Raw genomic sequence first — 11,346 nt, forward strand, 5'->3', positions numbered from 1 at the left:
CAGTGTCAGATGGGGAGGCACATCCTGGTCAGACTAAAACATGTTGAGCAGAACAGCTTTGGAACATTTTAATATTTGATCGAGCAGCTCTCAAAGAAAGTCAGTCAGAATTGTCTTTAATCTTTGTAGTTTTACCCTGGAATAATCACATCCAATGCATGCTTTGTAAACGAGCCAAATTCAATTTAAGATGCTCGACTAAGAAAGCCATATCTTTAGCTTTCTCGCATTTATGTGGTCTGGCTAAAAGACAGGAGGCAGGAAGAGGAGCTGCCCTGAGGGGAATGCCAACAAAGGACTGGCATTAAGTAGCACTATCAGGACAGTCACGATAGTGACATGTTCTATAATATTCAAGTCTTAGCTGGCAGTGCACGAGATAAGTAGATTTGAGTGATATCTCTGGCAGTGGAGCAATACGGTTCAGCTCCCAAGGGCTTGGCTCCAAATATATAATCACTCCATAATTACAAATCCTCCATTCTGCTTCACCTTAACAGGTGACAGCCTTGTTTTTAGCGCTTTGTTAAAAGCTTTCTGGTTTCCTTCCAATTTGCCCATGTAATGGTGACTAAATGGTAGAGACTGACTACAGGGTGTGGAGTCTGTAATGAGGTTTACGTATACACTACTACACAACAGCCTGGAGTTGCCTTGAAATGATGAGACCATCTGAGGGCCTGACATTCTCCCTCCTTTGGCTGCACCAAGTTATAAACAGAATCAGCGGCAAAGGCGAATCCTGGTGCAAACCAAACCCCACGGAAAATGAGTCATACATATATAATCTCATTTATGAGAACCAAGCTCTCATTGTTTTTGTGCAGGGACCAAATGGCCCATTACAACTGAGAGAGCATACTTCTCCCATACTGGCTTCTCCTATCTTCTCATAGGGGATCATCTGATTGTTGAGGTTTTCTCTGTACTATTCCAGTACGGAGGCAACTATTATTGTGATTTGGCACCGAACTTCCCTAAAATCCAAAAAATCATGTACCTGTAAACTGGCTGGTTGCACAAACTCCCACGCACCCTTGAATATCCTCGATCGATGAACTCTAGCTGAGTGTGAAACAGTTGAGATGAAAATTAGCATGTGTGAGGACAAAAGGGTGGAGTGCCCACTCCAGGTAGGGAAGGAGTTGTTGCCTCAAGTGGAGGAGTTCAAGTATCTTTGAGTCTTGCTTACGAGTCAGGCAAAAAAAGGAGCGGGTAATTGAACCGAGGGGTATTGCTGTACCCCTCTGTTGTAATACGAAAAGATCTGAATGTAGAAGCAAAGCTGTTGCGTTACCCATCGATCTACATTCCTACCCCTATCTTTGTCCATGAGCTCTGTGCAGTGACCAAACTAAACAAGTTCACCGATACAAGTGAGTTTCCTTCACAGAGTTTTTGGGCTCTCCCTTAGAGATAGCATGAAGAGCTTAGTCATTTAGGAGGGGCTCAGAGCTGCAACTCCTCCACATCAAAAGGAGGCAGTTATGGTTGTTCTGCAATCTGATTAGGATGCTTCTCGGATGCCTCTTGGTTAAGGTGTTTTGGGCACGTCTAACTGGAAGGCGGCCCTAGGGCAGACTGAATGATTATGCCCCTTGGCTTGGGAATTTATATGTATAACATTTGCAAAATAATGTGAAGTAGTTGGATAGAATAGCCCAGACACTTACAGAAAAAAAGATGATACAATTATGTCCTTAGAAATGATTTGAAATGATTACTTCATCTTGTGAGGCTTTATTTAAAATGACAGTCACACACAAAGCAGAAAAATGATGGTGGTCAGTGTTTCCATTATCTTGTAGCTATTCACTGAAGATTGGTGTTTTCATTATGGTGGCTAGTCTATAAAGCCTGAGAATAACACATAGTTAATCATTTCGACTGATCCACACCATCTCCTGCTAGAGACATCAACTCCTGTGCTTGGTCAAGCATTAGCTGGACTATGTGGGCTCAGTCCCAGTGTGGTTCTAAATCAAACCCATGAAAACTCTCTCATGTTGTGACGTAACTTGAGCCAGGTCGCCATTGCCGTGGACCTTGGTGTAGATGGGCTGTTGGGCCTGGGATCAAAACACAGGGGAGTCGGAATGGGTGAGATCCAGAATTAGAGCAGACAGCAAAGTCAAAGAGTACCTTTGTTCCCAAACTCCCTTTGAAAAGGAGCAGAACTCTCAGCTTTCATTTTTTTTAATCCAAGTATTTTGTGACATTTTGCTTTTTGTTCAACATAAAAGAACAAACAAAAAGAATGCACACGGGTGAAAGAAGAAGAACGTGAAAACAAAAAAAAATGATGTGAGTAACAGTAATACAGTGCATGAACATAGCAGCAGAGGAGGTGGAGCCCACATGCAGGACACACTGTCTTGCTAATGTTCTCAACTCTTATAACAGGTGAGGAAAGTGATAAGGTATCATGACTAATATCAGTATTCCCCACCAACCTCAAGGCTGTTTGTACACTGCACCTGACCCAACTTGTCACAACAAGTCCTTGATTTAGCTTCCAATATGAGTTTATCTTTTATAAGAACCTTTCCTTTGTGACACTTTGTGTAAAAGCTGCCAAACCCCAGACGGCTCTTCTGCAGAGCTGTTTTCCACAACAATCCTATATATGGTCACCTCCTGCTGATCTTCATAAACATATACAAATATGGGTAGAGGAGTATTCTGTCCCCTTTATAGCCTCTTCAAACTCTCTCAGAGATGGAAGCTTACTTTGTGCATTCCAGAGACACTGTGTTATGCTTTCAGAGGCTTATTTTGAACCGAGTGGCTCAAAATACAACCAGCCACTATGTCGTATGGTAAACTGAATGGGCGTCCCAGCTTGGGGTCTCTTATTTCAGTCTGCTTTCACAGCCTTTGTCTGCTCGCGGTTAGGATAACTGCCTGAATTCAAGCTTTTTCATGCTGGGCTTTGTTTATGCCTTGCTGTTGTTGCAGTTTCTTTCTCTCTTCTAGGTTCACCTGAAGGCCAGTCAACAAGGTGCCATTTAGCTGTTGAGGCTTGACAACAATCTGCCCAAAGAGGGTAAAAATAGACTTTGAGCGCTGAACGGACTGTAAGCTGGATGGTGGTGGTGTAACTTAACCTGTTTATCTAGCAGACCCCCAACCACTACAAGACTCCGGGGATTTAGACAAATGTTGACCCTCTCTTTCCTCTTCCCCCCTCTTTTCTTCCTATCTCTCTGTCTTTCCTCTGGTTCTGCACCCCCTGCTGCTGTGGAAACCAGATCAAGTAATGGGAAAATCCCACCCAACTGCTGCTGACCAGCTGGAACGAGAGTCTGGGAAGTAAAGGAAAACTACTTCCACCAAAACACTCAAACCTCAGCAGTCAACACAAGTACAGCCACAGGCCACAAATTGAAGATTATTCTTCAGCTTGTGTCAGCCTTTTAAAAACTGAGGCATGCACACTTTTTCCCTGAGACATAATTTCATGAGGCACAATTACATGGTTGTCATTTTATGATAATGATGGGAGTGACATTTTGCTTATTACTACACCAAGGTGCCTTTGGTGATTTTTTCCTGCTTCAAAAAAAGAAATGGAAAAGAAAAAGCCTACACGGCACATTTGACTTATATCGAACACTAAACACACAAACACTCTGTGCAGAGTGTGTATTGGAAAAATCCCTGGATAAATGTGAATTTTAACACAGATAGTATAAAGAAAACTGTGAAATTAGTGCAATTTTAACACTTTCTCTTGTGCAGAACAAGTAACTAATAAAAGCCCTTCAACTTAAAATTGTACTGGGACGGTTAGTGGGCAGAATATATTTACCCCAAATTCCCACCATTCCTTAAGGCAGACAGCAGAGGCAGGCCTAGGACTCAGCAGACAGGACATTACTAAACTCAGTCACATGCAGAGTTATCTACAGGCACCCACCAGAAAATAAAAGCATACAAAAACCAACCTTTCATGCTAAAAAATGTAAAAAAGAGTCCAATTCACATGTGCAACTACAGTCACCATGTCATTAGGTGACATGGTGCACAGGTGACCTCTGTCCTCCTCTGATCTGATCTTCAGCTGCCTTATATGTCATCTTCACCTGTCTTCACATGTGTTTGAGTGACCCACTGAAGTACAGGGTCTGTCCCAGAGCTGTACACTGACCCTGATCTAATTCACCCAGAGACAGTGCTTACACTCTTCCACAAACTGACGGCTCCGGCTTGCCATGCAGCGCTTAATGCTATTTCTGGCCTTTCAGTGATAAAAAAAAAAAAGGGAAACGCTTGGTTTCCCTAAGTCAAATTAAATGAGACATCTACAAGTCAAAGGAGGGAATTACTCACTCTGAAATGAATCTTTGCATTGGCTCTTTGAATACGCAAATTTGAAATTTAATGCAGATCCAGTTTGATGGAAAACACACAATTTCTTAAGCAAAAATACACTTCTCAGTATTCCTAGCTGCCTTTTTAGTTGTAGAATCATCTCAATACATTGAGCATACATTCTGTTTTCTCACCGGCCTGCTATTTGACCTACGCAGCAGCACAAAAGAAGCACTGACCTCACATTCCTCTCAGTTGGAAGAACAGGGTATAATTAACTGTAGTGTTAAAGGCATGGTGCCTCTGAGACTGTAAAACAGGGTATGAATACAGAGCAAACTATTTTATCCCATAGGGCTGAGAGCCAATCCATACAATCTATACTTATTCATTTATTCAGCCAACTCATGGCCTCGGTCTCCCTCGGAAGCGTCTAACGGGTCAAATGTGGGCTTTTTGTCCTCTTCATCTCCAATTAGACATAGCATGTGGTGATCCAGGTATGTGTTGATGTTTTTCTCTTTGCATTGTCTGCTATTTGTGTTTCTGTTTAAAAGAGTTTACTTTTGTGCCTGCCACTTCAGTATTGCTCACTGTGAGCAAAGACCTGGACGCTGACATCATGCATGCCCTCCACAATGTGTCATCAGTGATACAGAGGAGTGGAGCCTCTACCATCTGTGAAGCATCTGTTTAAGCACTGATTCACCCATTCATGCATACAGTATTCACTGTTTTAGTTGTCAGTGGCAAAGATCTGAGATGTGTTAACAATTACTTTTCTGTGTACTTTGCCCTTTCTCTGAAAACGGAGGAGAAGGTCCCAGAAAATAAACTTTTGATGGTCTAGGACAACAAGTAACAAATATTACACAGTCTGTGTAAACAGGAAATAAACGCAAAGTTTCACAACTCGAGGAAGGCAGTGTTGGTAGGTCAATCCACCACTTTGACCCAGGAGGAATAATTGATGGTAACATCATCAAGTGTCATTATTAAGATAAAGCTCTAAATTGTTCAATACCAGAAAACCACATACTGTAACTAATGGCATTTCCATCAGCTCTGGCTGTTAACACACTAAACTACTATGATGAACACTGCACTCTGATTAAGTTAAGTGTTGATTAATAAATTACTCAGTCTATAAAATGCCAGAAAAAGGTTAGGAAATATTGATGTTGATGCGGGCAAGGGTCAAATGAAATGTTTTGTGTAGGCAACAGTGAGGAACAACTGCAGCTGTGAGTGGCTGGATAATCTCTGACGTTTCATTTGCTAAATTCCTAAATTAACAATGGATAATTGCTTGATTACCAAAATTTTTGTTGATTTTTTTTTTCTGTAACTCAGCTAATCATTTAATCAACTTATAGTTTAATTGCTAGGAAATTCATTTCCCCAAATCACCAATTCCCTTCAACTCTCAAGCTGCTAGTTGTCTGTTATTACAGCTGCTTCAAAGCCAGACACGAATGCAGACACAGTTATGTTCCCCGCGACAAAAAACAATCTGATATGAAGCACGCCTGCAACTACAGCAGAGAAAACAATGACTTAACAGAGGAATAGACTGAAATAACCCTTCTGTCTGTGCTTTAGTTCCCCAGACTTCCTGTTTGACAAAACCAAATCCCTGTTGATGCTGAGCTTTCCGCTCTTTTCTATCTTTGTTTTTGTATTTTGCCTCACTCTTTTCTTTCTAACATTTGTTCACTCTTTCTGTCTTTCTGGCTTGGACCAGGTCCACTCTTCGGGTCACTGGTTACTGGCCCAATCCATTTTTTTCATGCTTGTAGCCAACAGCAATGTACAGTGTCGCTGAGAGGAGTAGGAGGAGGCACTCGTGAGAAAGGGATGGAGAAAAAGAGGGGATGGACACAGATGGGTGGACACAAAGCAGATATAGGGGAAAGGTGAAACAGGCGTGATATAGAGAGTTAAAGACTGAGAGCACTGGAAATAATACTGAAGTACCCCCAAACTGAATGGCAGAAAACAAGTTCAGAGAGTGGAGGGTGAATGAAAAAGACAGACCTGAACCCTCCAGACAATAGACTGCCTGTAGTTCACGTGCTACATTTCACTGCTCTTTGACTCCAAACACTCTTACACTGGTATTAGTGGAGCTTTGAGGCAACAGTGCACTGTGAAAATAGCTGCTGGGCTAAATGAGCGTATTACAGTGTAAGAGTGGTCTTTACTTTAGGTGATCAATCAACCCAGAGGTAGAGACTTCCACTTTATAACCATTAGAGGCCTGAAACATAAGCAGTGAAGAGCAAGACAGTTCTAAACATCATTACACTAGACTCTTGTCCACAGTGAAAAGTCCTGGCTCCCTCCTCTTAAACATATGCTTTCTCATTAATTTTTTCCAGTGCTTACATGACAGATGAGACACTGCAGTCCATCATCATCAAATCAGACTGGCAGGCCTATGAGGAGGGAGGAATACAGATAGGCTTTGGAAGTAAAAAGATAACAGTGCATGTCAGGAAATATTTAAATATTGCCCAACCCCCTCCCCTGGAAATGTCTTGTGATCTGACACCATTTACACATGACTGTCAAGAGACACTGTTCCAGACAGAATATTTCCCGGGAATGGTGAGCCCCTCGTGCTGAAGCCTCCCTCATATGGATGCGATTTCATTTTGTTGAACCTCTCGAAAATGAGTGCTGGTGGCAAGAGGGGAGTGGAAGCACGCATTCTGGGACTGGGTGGGATCCAGCTGGCAAGAACTCACAAAGCAGCCACAAGGACAAAGCTCCTGGCTGTGCTGGTATGGCTCCAAAACAGGACAACACAAGGCTGTGCCAAATAGCCCTTGGCAAAATTATGAAAGCCACAAAGGCTGCCCATCTGTAATTTATTTACATGTCTTTAAATTTATCACTCATGTCCATGCCCTCCATATACCCTTTGAGCTACACAGGCAGTGCAGACAGAGATGGTAAATGTCATCCAGCCTCGCCAACACATGAGCAGGATACCGTATTAACATGTTATATGTGACAGGTGGGTCACTTCTGTGGAAATGACAGAGCTACTCAAGAAAGTGAGTGAGACAGATCGAGTTGAGTACATTTGATGTGCTGCTTCATATTCTTCACTGACCGACATTCCACAGCAGTGTGGCCAAAAAGAGTCGCTGGCACAGAGGTTCAAACAGAGCCAATCAACCAGAAAACGAAATGGAGAAGCTATCCTGAAAAGCAACATGGCCAATTATTTGATATCACAGATCAACTGCAGCTTCAGTGGAGGCTGGTGTGGGAAGTATTCAACCAGGACGGTCAACACGTCTGTGCAAACTGCAGAGGCAAGAGTCAACGTGTCGCATGGTTTCCCTCATAAGCACGTCCTTCTGCTAAAACAAACCGGACTAATAAGGTTTCACCAACTTTTGCTATATTCTGTTTGTACTTTCAGTCTATTTGAAGCTTTAGTCTTTTCTTCAGTTCTGCTTTGAAGAAATAAAAAAAAACCCAGAAAGAATAAAAATAAAGCTTTGCAAACACTCAAAGGATAAAACATGTCACATAAAATTGCAAGTTTATCATCTCAGTCTGGAAGACCTCACAGAGCAGCGAGGGAACAGTGATGCATTTGAAAAGCCACATTTTTCTGATCTAATTTCATCAAAGAGCTGTCAGAACCCTGGGCTAACATTTAATGTAATAGACATTAAATGTCTCTAATCAATAATAAATGCTTTTAGCCCATCCCACAGTGATAGCATTGGATTTTCTCCCTCAAACTGTGAAGAGTTCTTCATGGAACAATGACAGATAAAAAAATGAGACTTTATAGATTCCCTGCTGACCACAACTTTCCCTTATAGTAGTGAAAACGCTGCGCTGAGCTATTTCTTGTTTTATATCCCAGGAGACTGTACACCTCAAAGGTCTGCACCCCCTCTGAAACTGTAGCAGTACAAATGAAGTCCCCTATTTCCACCAAACACACTGCCCTGAGAAAATCCCTGAAAAAGGACAAGCAGAACCTGTCATGCATTATATTGTTTGTCTTGTTGTTTCACCTTCAATTTTAGAACAGAGCAGCTCCACACACTCTCAATAAAATATAGCTTATACCCACTGGCCTTGAGTTGCTATATCTGCTGACATTTTTATCAGCAGTTATAATGACTTCAATCCAGCTGACATTTTCTGCAGGTCGAGGCAATATATCGAGAGATCGCAGGTTATGTTTTGGAACAATGCTTTACCACTGTCACTTTAGCACTTTGTGTTTATTTTATCAACAACTTTTTTATTTGATTGAGTGCTTTGAAATGAAGATATGGCATAGTTTTCTGTCATATAAATGCAGTTCCAGTTATTAACTTGAACTGCAACAAACTGCTATGCTTTGGTCTTAACAATATGTCGGAACTAATACCTTTAAAATAATTACACTTCTTCAAATTTCCCTTTACTGAGCAACAAAGAAATGATAGGAAAGATCCTTTTGTATTTTCTTCTTTTACAAGCAACAACAATACTAATCAAGCCTTTGTTATTTCTGAACAAATGTATAACGCCAAGTATTTTCATCAGGTGTTATTAAAAATAGGTTGCTTTCCTCTACTTTGGCATCTCAGCATTGTTTTCCTGCCTATTTTGTAAAATGATTTTTAGGCTTTTAAGCTATGGTGCAGTTTGGCATCTGGGTATATCACAAGGTTATTAATCCCTTAAGGCCAGTCACACACACTGCTTGACTTAGTCTGTCTCAGACAAGGTTTTGAGATCTGGACAAAATCCTGATATCGGACCCAATTCAGAGCACATGGCGGAGACTGAAACCTCCAACTTCAATCTGGGCTGAGAGGCAGCCCGAGGCAGGGATTGTGTGCTTTCAGACATCAGTAGATTTTAAACATATTTGAAGTTTTTCAGCGCACAGTCTGCATTGCCTTTGAATGGCACACAGAGTAACACAACATATAAATACAGAGTGACTTTGTTAAAAAAAAACAAGCCAATGTTACAGCCACAAGCTCCAGGCTATTATCAATTATATCCAATATTTACTGAAGCTTGGGCAGAGCAGTTATCCAGTCATAGGACTTGTGATTGTTAGTCATTAAGAATTGATACAATACAAAATATCCAAACAAAATTAAATTAAAAACATAAAAACACAACTTATTGTTAGTTTATTTTGGTATGGGGGAAACAGAAAACATTTAAAAGGTACAGAAGGTGTTTAAATCATAGCTTTAAAATAGCTTTCTTCCTGCTGTGTCTAGCTCCACTTTAAGCATGCAAAAAAAAAAGACAAGGCAAGGCTCTGCGGGGGGGGGGGGGGAACAAAATCCCCAACAACAAAATCCGAGTCAAGAATCTTAATGTTTGAATCTGTCGTCTGGGCCACAGCCAGTTTAAGTCCCCAACGCTGTATAAGACAAGACGCTACAGTGAACGCAGTGGTTTGGTGCAAGTACAGGATTTATGAACCAGAGCAGTCTCCTGCTCTCATACTTTGACTCCAGCTCTGTTTCCTAGAGGAAATCTGGGCCTCAGCCATTAGCAATTAACAAGCTCTGGAACAACCTTGCCTGTAGTGAGCTGGGAATAAAACGCTGTTATAAGAGGTAAACAACAACACTAGAAACAATAACAGCCATTGTTAAAAGTCTTTCTCTCCAACTAATGAGATAAAGAACTGATTCCTTTCAACTCTAATCTGTTTCATCAGAATGAGATGAATTACAGGAAGATGTAAAGTGGATGGTTTACTCGTGCCTTCTCAGAGGTCCTGGCCTCTCTGGCAAGATGCTCTTCATTAATCAGAATGGCACCGGTATGAGAGAGCAGACCATTAGGCTCACTTCACTTTCGCTGCTTCACAAACTGTCCTTGCTCTGGCTAATCACTGATATTTGATCACACTTTTCGGCACCTTCTGCAGTTGTTCTGCTGCAGATCTTTATTTCGCAGCCAGGTTCTCAGTTAATGAGAAGTGAATGCTCGGTGTTTCAGTCATCAGGTATTTTCCGTCCTCTCTCTCTCCCTCTCAACTTCCCCTCCCTGCCTGGATATTTCAACACTTTGTTAGCGATAAAAGACAATACATGGTGCAGCCCACTGAGTTTCCCAGTTGTGTCACTTCCAATTAGCCCTTCTGAGACATCTCTGCCCTTTGGCTCACCAGCATTCGAGTTAAAAAAGATCTGATCTTCGTTGTATTGCGTGCTGCCTTGCTTCACTCTCCCACTGTCTAAATTCATGCATGTCTGGATTTGTGAGTCTATGAAAGAGAGAAATCGCAAGAAAGACAGACGGGGAATTTTTAATCCTATAACCAGAAATAGCAGCTTGCTGTAAGGCTCCACGTATGGGGCTGCTGTGAACTTAAAAGGAGCTTTCCTTGTATAAAGGTACACATTTCTGAATAAAGCAGCAAGCCTTCACCTTAATCATCTTCCGTATTATACATCATTAATACCGATGTTCTTAAGTAGCTAAGCTTTTTAGAACTGGGACATGGCATGTTATGGTGGCCCTCTGTAGATTTATCCCTCAGGAAAAAACCTGGCAGCTCTGTCAAATCTGCCCGCAACCTGCTTCTATGTCACATCACTTTTTGAAGCCAAAGTGAAGTGGTGGGGATTGTAAACAGCAGAGTGGTGAGCCACAGTATGTGAGCAAACGTTTTTGAGCTAATGAGAGGACTGGAACGCCGCAGCTTCTTAAACTAGGGCAGAGAAACTCGCAGCTTCAGTGGAACACTTCCCTCAGACCTCACGTCCCGGGAGTACACATGTGAAAAACCAACAGCACAAACAAACAAAACTGGTGCTGTGCGAAACAGTGTCCACTTAGCGGAATCAAACAAACAGCCAACAACAGGACGTTTTCAGGGCCAACGTTGCAGTGAGGACGGGATTCTGTCTTTACAAAAAACAATGCCGGAGGTTTCATTTAAACTTCAGGGGCACAGAAGAGAAAGTGTGGGTATAATTTCAAAAGTCAAACTAAAAAAAGAAGACATAAAATTGATACCATATGTTGGCTCCA

At 41.7% G+C, this 11,346-nt stretch overlaps 1 protein-coding gene across 1 annotated transcript in view; it reads right to left on the minus strand.

The window, feature by feature from the left end:
* The window catches only part of LOC146373378 (LHFPL tetraspan subfamily member 6 protein), a 45,753-nt gene that overhangs the window by 31,987 nt on the left and 2,420 nt on the right, over positions 1-11,346 (minus strand). The gene's annotated exons all lie outside the window — the stretch shown is intronic.

The sequence above is a fragment of the Perissodus microlepis genome, chromosome 14 (genome assembly GCF_051167445.1).
Source record: "Perissodus microlepis isolate ML-2025 ecotype Zambia chromosome 14, ASM5116744v1, whole genome shotgun sequence".
Lineage (NCBI taxonomy): Eukaryota > Metazoa > Chordata > Actinopteri > Cichliformes > Cichlidae > Perissodus > Perissodus microlepis.